We start from the raw sequence: 11,798 nt of genomic DNA, 5'->3' as shown, positions 1-11,798 counted from the left end.
TTGAGTAGGAAAATGACAAGGAGCTCAGTATTGCTGGAACATAAAATGGCACCTTAGTAGGTGGTGAGTAAAGGTGAAACAGGAAGTGATCAGGGCCTCCCAAACATTAATGTGCAATGAAATCTTCTAGGCTTCTTGTTAAAATGCAGACTCTGATGAAGCAGATTTGAAATGGGCCTGAAATTCTGCATTTCCGAAAGTTCCAGGTGCTGCTGGTGCTGCTTAGCTACAGAGGACCCCGAGTAGCACAAATTTAGACGAGTGAATGGAAATCCTGCAGGTGTAAAGAAGAACGGAGCAGGGCGGTGCTAACTAGGGTGAACTAGAGGCTTTCCATTCCGCAGAAATATTGCTAGTTGGAAACAAAGGGTCCATTGCTACCAGATCTTCCAAGAGAAATACGAATCAGTATTTCTACTTGAAGTCAAATAAAATTCTAACAAAACAAAACAAAGTTGGTCTACTAGTTTTTGACCTCTGGGAGGAACTTTGGATTCTTTTAGGAATCCTTACATCTGGGAAGCTGAGATAGGGAGGGCCACTGGGACCTATTATTAACTCTTGGAACACCTGGGATTGTCCCAACAAAAGGGGCAGAAGTAGCAAGTATCCTAAAGCAAATTCCAGTTAAGGAAAAGAACGACTTCAGTCTGAGGAGACAGAATGACCTATGGACATTACTTAGGATCAAAAAAAGAGGAGCCAAAAAGGACCCTTCTGATTTTATTATGGTAACTGTAGAAAAATGAGGTTTTAGTATGGCCAGTGTTGGGTAAAAAGCAATTTTCTCAAGGTTTGCCACAGGCATGATTTGGCTTTGGAAGTTTCTTCACGAATGGTTTTTTCTTCTACATGATAATCAGTGAAGAAAGCACCAGAGAAGGGTTTAAGTATAAATCCTTAAAAATCAAGAGCAGCTGTACCCAATCGTAATTTGAATCCGAGCCTTCTTCTCAATGACGGAATGCACGTCCGACGAAGAAAGCCAAGCATTACTTTCTTCACTTCAAGGAGGAACTGTCGTGGAGCAGTAGAAGCTATGCCGTTGGCATAATCAGGCACCCACGCCTTTGCATGTCCCATTTCCATTCTCAGGAATTACAAAAGCTGCAGAAGAATATTGGGTTCGATGGCCTGCTTGGTCCCAACTCTACCGCCCTCTTCATTAGATACAAATCCTTGAAGGAATTACATAACCTCTTGTACCTCCGTTTCCTCATCTATAAAATAGAGAAGAATAATGTGTATCTCACTGGGTTGTTAGAAAGTATCGAACAAGTCAGTAACTGTAAAGCTCTTTGTGCTTGGCACATAGCAAGCACATAAAGAGTAAAGATCCCCTGATGGTTGTCCTTGATGCCGCAGACAGGGAAACCCATGCGGGCCCTGGCTTGATGGGTACCAACTGCTGATTGAGCACTGACAGCCCAATATCGATTGGGCGATTTTCTAAGGCGGAAGCCATAGAGAGGACGCGTATTTCATTTTCAGGAGATTGAGGATATTCTGATTTGAGGACCAGAGACTGACCAATAAGAGGAAGAGTTTCCCTCAGAGGAAGGTCTTGTTTCATCTTTTTCTCTGATGTACAGGTTTACACAGAAAAACTATAGCCGTAAGTTGCATCTTCATATAATTGGCCACATCATATAGAAGGATGGTCTCCTTATTGAATATGTGTTCCGAGAAGGTCAGTCTGTGTCCCAAAAAATATCCCAATGCCCGGTAGCTGGGAGGCATTTAGTAAAAATGCCTGGACTAAAGATTGATCTATAGTTTCTGCAAACCCCTTTCATTTAAGGTTTATCTCTCTTTACTCAGAATATAAAATGCTTTTACAAATATAATCAATGACTTGAAGGAAGTTTTGGACCTCTCTGTTTGATATGTATATTAGTATCTGCGGGTATCTTAAGAATATCTTTTCACTTTCAGGAAGGAGTGAAAAAGTATACAATGTTTTTGAAATTAAGACATTGGGATTAGTAGCTGTTCTTGGAGAAAGAAAAGATGATAGCATAAGCAACGTAATAAGAGAAAATACCATGGACTACAGATCTCACTGCAAAAACATGGTCCATGGAAAATGATGTAAAATTTCAGAAAGCTTTCCAAATTATAATTTATAAAGTTATACCAATTTCTAAAGGTATTTTTAAGTTGACCTCTATGACAATTACATAAACACAAGAACAGTATAAAATAGAATATTTTTAGAATATTTAATATCCTTTATTTGGAAATATCCATACTAAAAACAAATGGTACAAATAACACAGATATCCTCTAGGAGAGACTTGGCTTCAACTATTTAAAATGGGAAAGGGGGGAGGGCCTTACAGATGAGGACAATTAATACACATGATCTCTGAGACTATAAGGAAGAGCAGTTTGAATATTGAATATTCTTAAAAAAAAAAAAAAGACTTTCTCTTGTTAAGGTGGTGTGGTAGACAGTCTGTAAAGGGGCCTCATGACCCCACCTCCCGGTACTCAGCTGTGTGTAATCCACTCCCTTGGAGTATAGGCAAGCCCCGAGATTTGCTTCCAACCCAGAGAATAGAGCAAAGGTGACAAGATGTTCCATCTGTTATTATATGTGGTAAGATTGTAACATTTGTCTTTCTGAGACGCTTTCTCTCTTGCTGGCTTTGATGAAGCAAGTGGCCTTTGTGGGGCTCAATATGGCAAGGAACCATGGAAAGCCTCTGGCCGACAGCACGAAACAGAGTCTCTCAGTCCAAGACGCGTCCAGGAAGTAAATGCTTCCAACATCACAAGAGTTTGGAAGTGAATCTTTTTCCAGTAAAGCTTTCAAAAGGTAACTGAGCCCTGGCTGACATCTTGATTACAGCATTGCAGAGCCCTGAGCTGAGCCGTTCCCAACGCCTGACCTGAGAGATGACAAATGTTTTAAGGTAGGAAATTTATAGTAATATTGTTATACTGCAATAAATAATTAACGTAGGGTATACGTTTGTTACGATAGTTCTTAAAGACCGTGATGATATTACTGTGTTAGAAGAAAGATGAAGGTAAGGCATAGGAGTAAGAGCACTCCCCTGCAATCAAAGGCTCAGATATTGCCCACTCAGTCATGCCCCAATCCTCTACTCCTAGGCCTCCCATATCAGCAATTGACGGAGACTAGAGAACTTTCTAGATTAAGTTTTCAGTATTAGGAAAGGCTTCCTAGCCAAATTTTTCTTTCCTTTTTACCACAAGTTTTTATAAAAAACAAACAAAAAATCCTATGGAAAAGTTGAAAAGAATATCAGTGAACATCTACATAACTTTGATTTGGCTACATTGGTTTATCACCTCCTCTCTCCACTCAGACACACAGACACATTGAGGCTCTGGTTTCGATTGGACAAAATTGAATAACTCTGTGCAGTCTTTGGGGGGCTGTGTTGTGGTCTTCTCACAGGACAGTGTCACCAACTAGCCTAGATTCAGGTGTTGACTCGAAAAATAGTGCTAAAACCTCTTCCTTCTCGCCTCTTCCCTCTCCCCAAGGAAGAAAGCATCTCTTCTGTTCTCCCAGAGAAGGTCTGGAACAGAGAATTGTATGTTTCCAGGTAAGCTGAGCAGGTATCTTTTTGTTAATTCACCAACATGCTATGAACTGTTACTCCAGCCTTTGTTAAATGGTGTGAGAGGGTAACTGAAAAATTTCCCCACACAGGAGGAAGGAACTAATGTTTCACCTTATTTCAAGTTTTGTCAGGACCAACTCCTTAACGAGAGCTCATAAAAAGCGCGAAGTTTATGTTAAGTGTCTGTGAGCTGTCCTTATGTCACGCAAATGCGACTATAATTCATTTGCTCTTGAGTGTTTCTTGCAATTCCCTTTCCTCTGTTAAGGTCTCAGTTTGTGTAACGGGAAGCATACTATGTATAAGTATAGAATGCACTTCATTTGCTTTGATGACTGGTTACAAAGCTATGTGGAAATTTTTAAAATGTAGTTTTTAAATAGATAATACACTTTCCTCCGTCTGCTCTTTGATCCAACCGAGTACCCCTCTCCAGACCGTCTGTAAATACACAAGCATGTATATATTTCTTTTTAATAAACTAATTGTAGCATACTTTGCCATATAGTTTTTCACAAAATAATATATCATGGAATTCCTTTTATCTATCTGTCTATCCTGTCTATTTTTTCTTTATTTTTTTGTTACAGCTGCATGTATATTAAAAACATACCATTGTATTTTATATACTAGGCTCCCTGTCCATAAATTGTTTTCACATTTTTATTGTAACTCATGATGTTACAATAAATAGCCTTGTATAATGTAATTTCATATAATGCATGTTTGAGTACATATTTAGAGTGAATTTCCTACAGGTAGAAATATTGGGTCAAAATATGTACTTTATAATTCTTACGTATGTCATAGTTCTCCACAGAAATACCAGCATACGTTTTCACTCACAATTGTCTCTTTCCCTTAACTCTGACCCATAGTGTAATCAAATCTTGTTTAATACATGTAAGTTTTTTTGGAAACATACATACAGAATATATGTGTGTTGATAGGTAGAGACCACACACACACACCGTATTCACATATCCACACAGAGTGACTATGGAATAATAAAACACTTGTGAACCCATCACTTAGTTGAAAGAAAAAAATAGATTATAATATCTTAGAAACTTTCTATGAGCGTCTATTTGTCTTTTCTTCCTTTACCAAAATAATGACTGTTTTGAATTTTGCATTTATATCTCATGTATATTTGTGTTCTCTGTTTTCTGGATTTATAGAAACTATCTATGTGTTAAGGAAGTCTCCCCTGTGTGATATTAGTTGCAGACTTCTCAGTTGTTTGTTTCGATGTTGCTTTTTGTAGTTTTGCCGTGTAGCTGAATCTTCTGTGGTATCTGGGTTATGTGCTATGTTTAGAAAAATCCTCTCCACTATGACATATTTTTTTAAATTCTCTTTTTAATGATTAGTTTTCCTTTCCTCTTTCCAATTTATTTCTTTGAATAGATATTTCCCGAATTTTGGAACTGGTAAGCATTTCTTAGACTACTGCTCCCACCATAGAATTACGCTTGACATTGTTTGGGGCCATATATGGAGTCTTTTCCAGAATTTCCATCAGTAGAAACCCATTGTTGAGTAATTTAAAAAGCCCACCTTGGGATTTCTGTTTGCCTGATATTGTAGCTGTGTATGGATTTTGCAGAAAATGGTTACTAACTCAGAAATTACATCTGGCCTGGAAATATCCTGCTGGATTTGAATATGCTGTTTTCGTTTTTAAAGAGTGTTAATACCAATTAGCATAGAAAATTTTGATTGACTACAACAAATTCTACCACCTGGAGATAAACCACTGCTGTTAGCATTTTAATGTATTTCCTTTCAATTTATTCCTCTGTGAATGTATACATATTTTTATATTAAAAATAAATTAGGATTGGGATGTTTAGTATTTGATATCCTGCTGATTTTATATTATAATTTGATATAAATATCTTTCTGTGTCAGTACCAATCTAAATCATTTTAATAGCTACATGGTTATATCCTATTGGTTTACCATAAATGAATTACCCAAGTTTTGATTGGATCCAATTAAGTTTATAATTTCTGCTTATCCCATACATGTAATAAACAATACAGCCTGGCTTCAGCCACACATAGTTCTGTTATTTGGGATGGAGGCTCCAATAAAATGCTTTTTAGATGGGGGTGATAAGTAGAAACCTTTTGGCACATCTTCTGGCAGAACAGATTAGACAATTTAAAAATAATCTAGCATTTATGGTCAGTGGTGAGAAGAGCTCTTATTTTTTTTCAAAGACTTATTTATTTATTTATTTATTTATTTATTTATTTGACAGAGAGAATGAGCATGCAACAAGCAGGGGGAATGGCAGGCAGAGGGAGAGGGAGAAGCAGACTCCCCGCTGAGCAAGGAGCCCGGTGCAGGGCTCCATCCCAGGACCCTGGAAACATGACAGGAGCTGAAGGCTTAACCAATGGAGCCACCCAAGTGCCTCTGAGAAGAGCTCTTGCCTTAAAAAGCATTCCTACTCAATGACTCGAGCCTTGTTAAAAGAGCAAACCCAGCTTGGAAAAGTCCATTAGGCTGAATGACTTGTTTGTTTTTGACGAGGAGGAACCACTGAACTTGATACTGGTTCAGGAACCACTCACGCCTCCTGTCGGTGGAGGTGTAAAGTCTAATCCCATCTGTGCCTCTAGGACTACACGATTCAACACACTAGACACTAGCCACCTCTGGCTATTTACATTTAAATTAATTGAAGTGAAATGAAATTAAAAATTTAGTGTCTCAGCCAAACTGGCCACATTTTAGTTCCCAGTACTTGTGGCTAGGGGCTAACACATTAGATGGTGCCCCTTTAGAATATTTCCAACATTGCAGAGAGCACTGTTCTAGAAAATTAAGCTGAGAGCATTTTGCAAAATACACTGGGACCGGAGACTGTGTGGGGACTATCCCATCAGAAGGCTATTTTTGTAGTCCATTTGAAGATGGTGTTAGTAAAAAGCGGAAAAGAGATTTATATGAGATGATGTTCAGTTATTATAGGGCGTAAAACACGATGCTGTAACTTTTAACGTGGGAGACTGGGAGACAGAATGTCATGAAGAGAAATATAGGACACATAGGAGCAGCGGTGTAGGAGGAAAGATCCTTGGGGTCATGCTGCATTGAATACGGGGGGCTATCCAGATAAAGCAGATCAAAGCACAGGGGCTTAGAATGAGTCTATGGTCAAGAGTGGATTTTTGAGACAGGTCAGACAATGTTTTCTCTCTCTCTCTCTTTCAATTTGATTTTTATTTTACTGACTGGATAGGCACAATCCTATTAGGAAGCTTACTTTAAAAATGTAGGTAAAATTTATGTTGAGTACACTGAACAAATAAGCGTATAACTCAATTATCTTTTACACATTTATGTATAATACTACCAGTTACTTTTAGATTCAAAAGATTTCCGTCAGATCCCAAGGTCATTAGTCCACCTTCCTAGCAATACCTAACCTCCCCCAAAGTAGCCACTCTCCTGACTTTCATTACAAGATTAGTTTTGCTGGTTCCCAAACTTCACATAAGTAGAATGATGCCTATTGCTCATGAGATTTTCCATCCTGTTTCTCGTATCAGTAGTTATTTTATTATTGTTGGTTTGCCGTGTAGTACCCCCTAGTATAAACACATCACAATGTATCTGTTCTCCTATTGGTAGACATTTGGATTGTTTCCACCTTTTACCTATTGTGAACAAAACTGCTATAAATGTTTGTATACATATTTTTTTTGGTGGACACATGCATCGTTCACTTAGGTATATATTTGGGAGTGTGATTGTTGGGCCGTAGAGTCTTGAAACATGTGCAAATAGAATGATGCACCCAAAGGTTCATATCCATCTCACATCTTGGCATTTTATTATTAATCTCATGACACGTGTGTGTGTGTGTGTGTACTTGTATGCCTGCACGCATGCATGCAATGATCCACAGTATGTCGTGGATGCAACATTAGTAATCACTAAAATAAGGGAAGGCAGAAATAATCTCATTGAAAGAAAATAAACCCTCAAGGGACGCCTGGGTGGCTCAGTCCGTTGAGTGTCTGCCTTCGGCTCAGGTCATGTGGGATCGAGCCCCCCGTCTGGCTCCCTGCTCAGCTGGAAGCCTGCTTCTCCCTCTCCTCCCTGCCTGTGCTCTCGGTTGCTATCTCTGTCTCTCTCTCTCAAATAAGTAGATAAAATCTTAAAAATATATATATTAAAAAAAGAAAAGAACCCTCAAAATGGTACAATATATAGGAATTAATAAGAAATGAAAGACTTATGGAGAAGTTAATGATAAAGTTTATCTAAATATCTTAGAAGTGGGAAGACACACTATGCCACACCAATGCATTTCTCACCTAATTCCTAAAATGATTTCACATGTAGTCATTTCGGGATGTTCTGGAAGCACAACAAATGGTTCTAAAATGTAGTGGAATAACAAACGTGTGAAAAGAGCTGATAAATAGTATCTAAAATAACAGTGAGATGGGAACTCCCAGCTGGGTATAAACAATAAGTTATTCAGTAAACAGTTTAGAACCATTGGCTCTGCATTTAGGAATAAAGTGCATATCCTTACCTCAAACTCAATAACAAGTTCCAGATGGATTAAAGATACAAATGTAAACAAATTAATCCAAGAGTGTGAGAGACTACAGAAAAAAATAGCTTTAGAATTTTGGAATAGGAAAGGCTTATCTAAGCAAGCCATAAATCCTGGATTCCATAAAATAAAGGTTAAAATATTTAAAGCTACATAAAGACAAATGGAAAACTAGGGAAAATGTTTTGCAACACATATGACAAAGTATTAATAGTCTTAATATAAAAAGCTCCAACAAATCAATAAAGACAAAGAATCCAATAGAAAAATAAGTAGAAGAACAAACAAAAAACCATGAAAAGGTATTTTACAATGACAGAAATAAAAGTAGACAAATAAATATACATTTACCCTCACTAATAATGCATGGAATACAAATTCAGGAATTAAGAAGACAATGATTTTTTTTTTACATGTACAAATATTTATAGCACCTTCTTGCCAAGGTTATGGGGAAACAGACACTCTCATAATTACTTGGAGATAATGTATTTGAGTACAATCTCTTTATAGGGTAACGTGGAAAAGTCTATTTAAATGCATTGGTTTAGATCCAGCAAATCTGCTTCTGGGACTTACCCCATGGAAATAATTGGACAGGTGCACAAATGTGTTAGAAGACATTCATTGTAACATTGTTATAAGAGGGGGAAATGTCAATGGGGAAGAGCCAAATAAATAGATATTATGTGACTGTTAAACAGGGGTTGGATAGATAGATGGAAAACATTACTGAAATACATTTCGAGTGATAAAAGCAACTTCCAGAAAACCTTCTAGATTTATATGTATTGCAAATCCTGGTTTAAACAAATGGATCATCTCATTTAATCCTCAGAACACTGATTGTCTCGTATATCCAAGCATTTATTACAAATGTATCTTCCTAATAAGAACCTGCCTTAAATGTACAAAAACCAGCCAAGGCTTTTGTGGAATAATTTCCTGACTTTTATGCTTCCGTGATGTTTTATTTATTTTTTTAAAGATTTTATTTATTTATTCGAGAGGGAGAGTGGGTGAGAGAGCACAAGCAGGGGGAGCAGCAGAGGGACAGGGAGACGCAGACTCCCCGCTGGGCAGGAGTCCATGGGGGCTCCGCGTGTCCTGGATCATGACCTGAGCTGAAGGCAGACGCTTAACTGACTGACCCAGGTGCCCCTTCAGTGATGTTTTAATCCTTAATGAGTTGATACTCTGTTTAAATTCTTTTTTTTTTTTTTTACTTTTATGGAATGTTCCAAACATATTCAAAGTAGAGAGAAAAATGAAATTAATCCTCATATGCCAGCAACTTAAGCTCGGTAAGGGCCAGCTCCCCCTCGTCTTGTTTCGCGCAGGCACCTGCTCCTGCCCTCCTGGCAGACTCTGTTCCCCATGTCACGTCCCTTCACCCGCAGACACATCCAGGGCCATCGCCGAAGGACGAGCCTGCTCTCCCCTCATTTTGCCACTTTGCCCTTGAGAAAATAGCTCTGTCGTTTGTTTTCTGTGCTTCAAACCCACTCAGTCGTGCACGTAACAGCTTCGTAGTGTTCTGGAGTGTGTCTGTAGCACGCGGTGTCCATCACCATTTCCCTACCGTGCTATTTCAGTTGTCAGATTGTCACTGTAACAAACAGTGTCACAATAAATATCTTTGTACGATGCTTTTTCTTTTTCTCTTTTTCCCTGTGTATGTTTGACTCTCTTTCAGATAGATACCTAGAAATGAACGGGCTGGACACTTAGTAGTTACCCAAAATTAAAAAATTTTGCATATGATAGTTCTCTGCTCTTCTCTACTTCATATGTTCTAAATCTGCCAGTGACTTTTCATCCTATTCAGACTAGCAGCCAAAACCTTTATAATGATCCGTAAGGACCACTGTGGTTTCGCCTTCACATTCCACCCCCGCCATGACCTCTCTGATCTCTGATCTTGACTCACCTCCTCATTCTCTCTGCTGCAGCAATACCAGTCTCCTCCTTCTCCAAACGCATGAGGCACACGCCACTCTAGGCCCTGACACATTGTATCTCTTTGGCCTAGAATGTTCCCCTAAAATAGTTCCATGGCTCCTTCCTTATTTCCTTCAATCTAATTCTCAGTACACATTTTAATTAAAAGAATTTTAAAATTCTAAAATGTGTATGAAAAAATTTTAAAATAAGAAAAACTAGAAAAATCTTAAAACAGATGAATACTCTATGCAAGTGAGTGCCCTACAAGATAACAAAACAATATGAACAATAGTAATTAAGTCATGGCGTTACTAGCGCATGAATATATAGACTCATCAAAGCAATAGAATAGAGGTAAGTAAAGGACTCAAATACTTACAGGAATCTAGTATTGGATAAAGGCAACGTCCACATCAATTGGGAAAAGATAGATTCTTCAACAAATGATGTTGCAACAAGTGGAAATAATTCAAGAAAAATCTAATTGTATCCTACCTGACACTTCATGACAAAATAAATCCCAATGATCACATATTTACACTTGAAAACTGATGTCATAGAAGTCCTAAAAGACACAGAAGAATACATTGGTAATCTTGGATTGTATAACACTCCTCAATATGACACTACACTCAAGAACAACATAAAATACAGACTGATTTGGTTTAAAAAATAATTGAAACTTTCTTCATCACCAAAAAATTAAAATAATAAAAATGAAAGGTATGTGTCAAATTAGAAAACAAATACATACTTCACATCATAGACAAAAGAGAAATTTACTTAATATATAGAAAAATATGCCAATAATATGTTTATGGAAAAAGAAATGTAAATAGTTCTTAAACTTGAGAGATTCATAATAAGGAAAACGGAAACTAACTCTATTGACATACCATTTGACGTACAGTTTCGTACCCATGAGACTGGCAAAAATCCAAAACTTTGACAATTACTCTTGGCAGGGCTGTGGAAACATGGGCACTCTTCTGCCACTGTTTGTGGGACTGGGGATCTTCCCGTTCCCAACCGCACTGGACTTCTTTTACATCCTTCTGCGTAGTGCCCAGGAACACCTACTTCATTTGTGAGAGCCAAATTTAACATCACCTGTTGAAGGAAGTCTTCTCTGTCCTTACCTCCCACCCCTAATTCTTCTGTCATAAATGCTCATCGTCCCCTTTCATAGCATCTCTCATAAGTGGCGTTTATTAACCTAGTATTCGTTTTCCCCACTCAAATCCAAAATTTACAAGGTCAGGTCAGTGAACTTGACTATTATTTACTCCAATACTTCGCACAAGTAGGAACAATTGTACAGAAATTAAGGAATACACTTTTGCTTGTGTGTACCATTTAATTCAGTTCTCTTAGTCTCTGTTTCCTCAGGAAAATACACATGTCTTTGGGATATTGTGACTGTTGATGGATACCATAACATAAATTCTGGATACAGAGTAAACCCTCAAAAAAGGAAAGATATTCTAATATTTCATTATGATATTTCATTATCAATGCAGCACGTTTCTGGTTGGCATGTGATCCATCAACATTTGTCAAACACCAGACATCATCCTTATCTCTGCTTCACTAGTGTTGCAAGAACTATGTTCTCTCTAAACTCTTATTTATTCAATTTTTCTTTACTGTGACTGACTTCTTAAAATTAA

This window comes from Ursus arctos, unplaced genomic scaffold (assembly GCF_023065955.2).
Source record: "Ursus arctos isolate Adak ecotype North America unplaced genomic scaffold, UrsArc2.0 scaffold_27, whole genome shotgun sequence".
Classification (NCBI taxonomy): Eukaryota; Metazoa; Chordata; class Mammalia; order Carnivora; family Ursidae; genus Ursus; species Ursus arctos.
Note: the sequence above shows the minus strand (reverse complement) of the source record.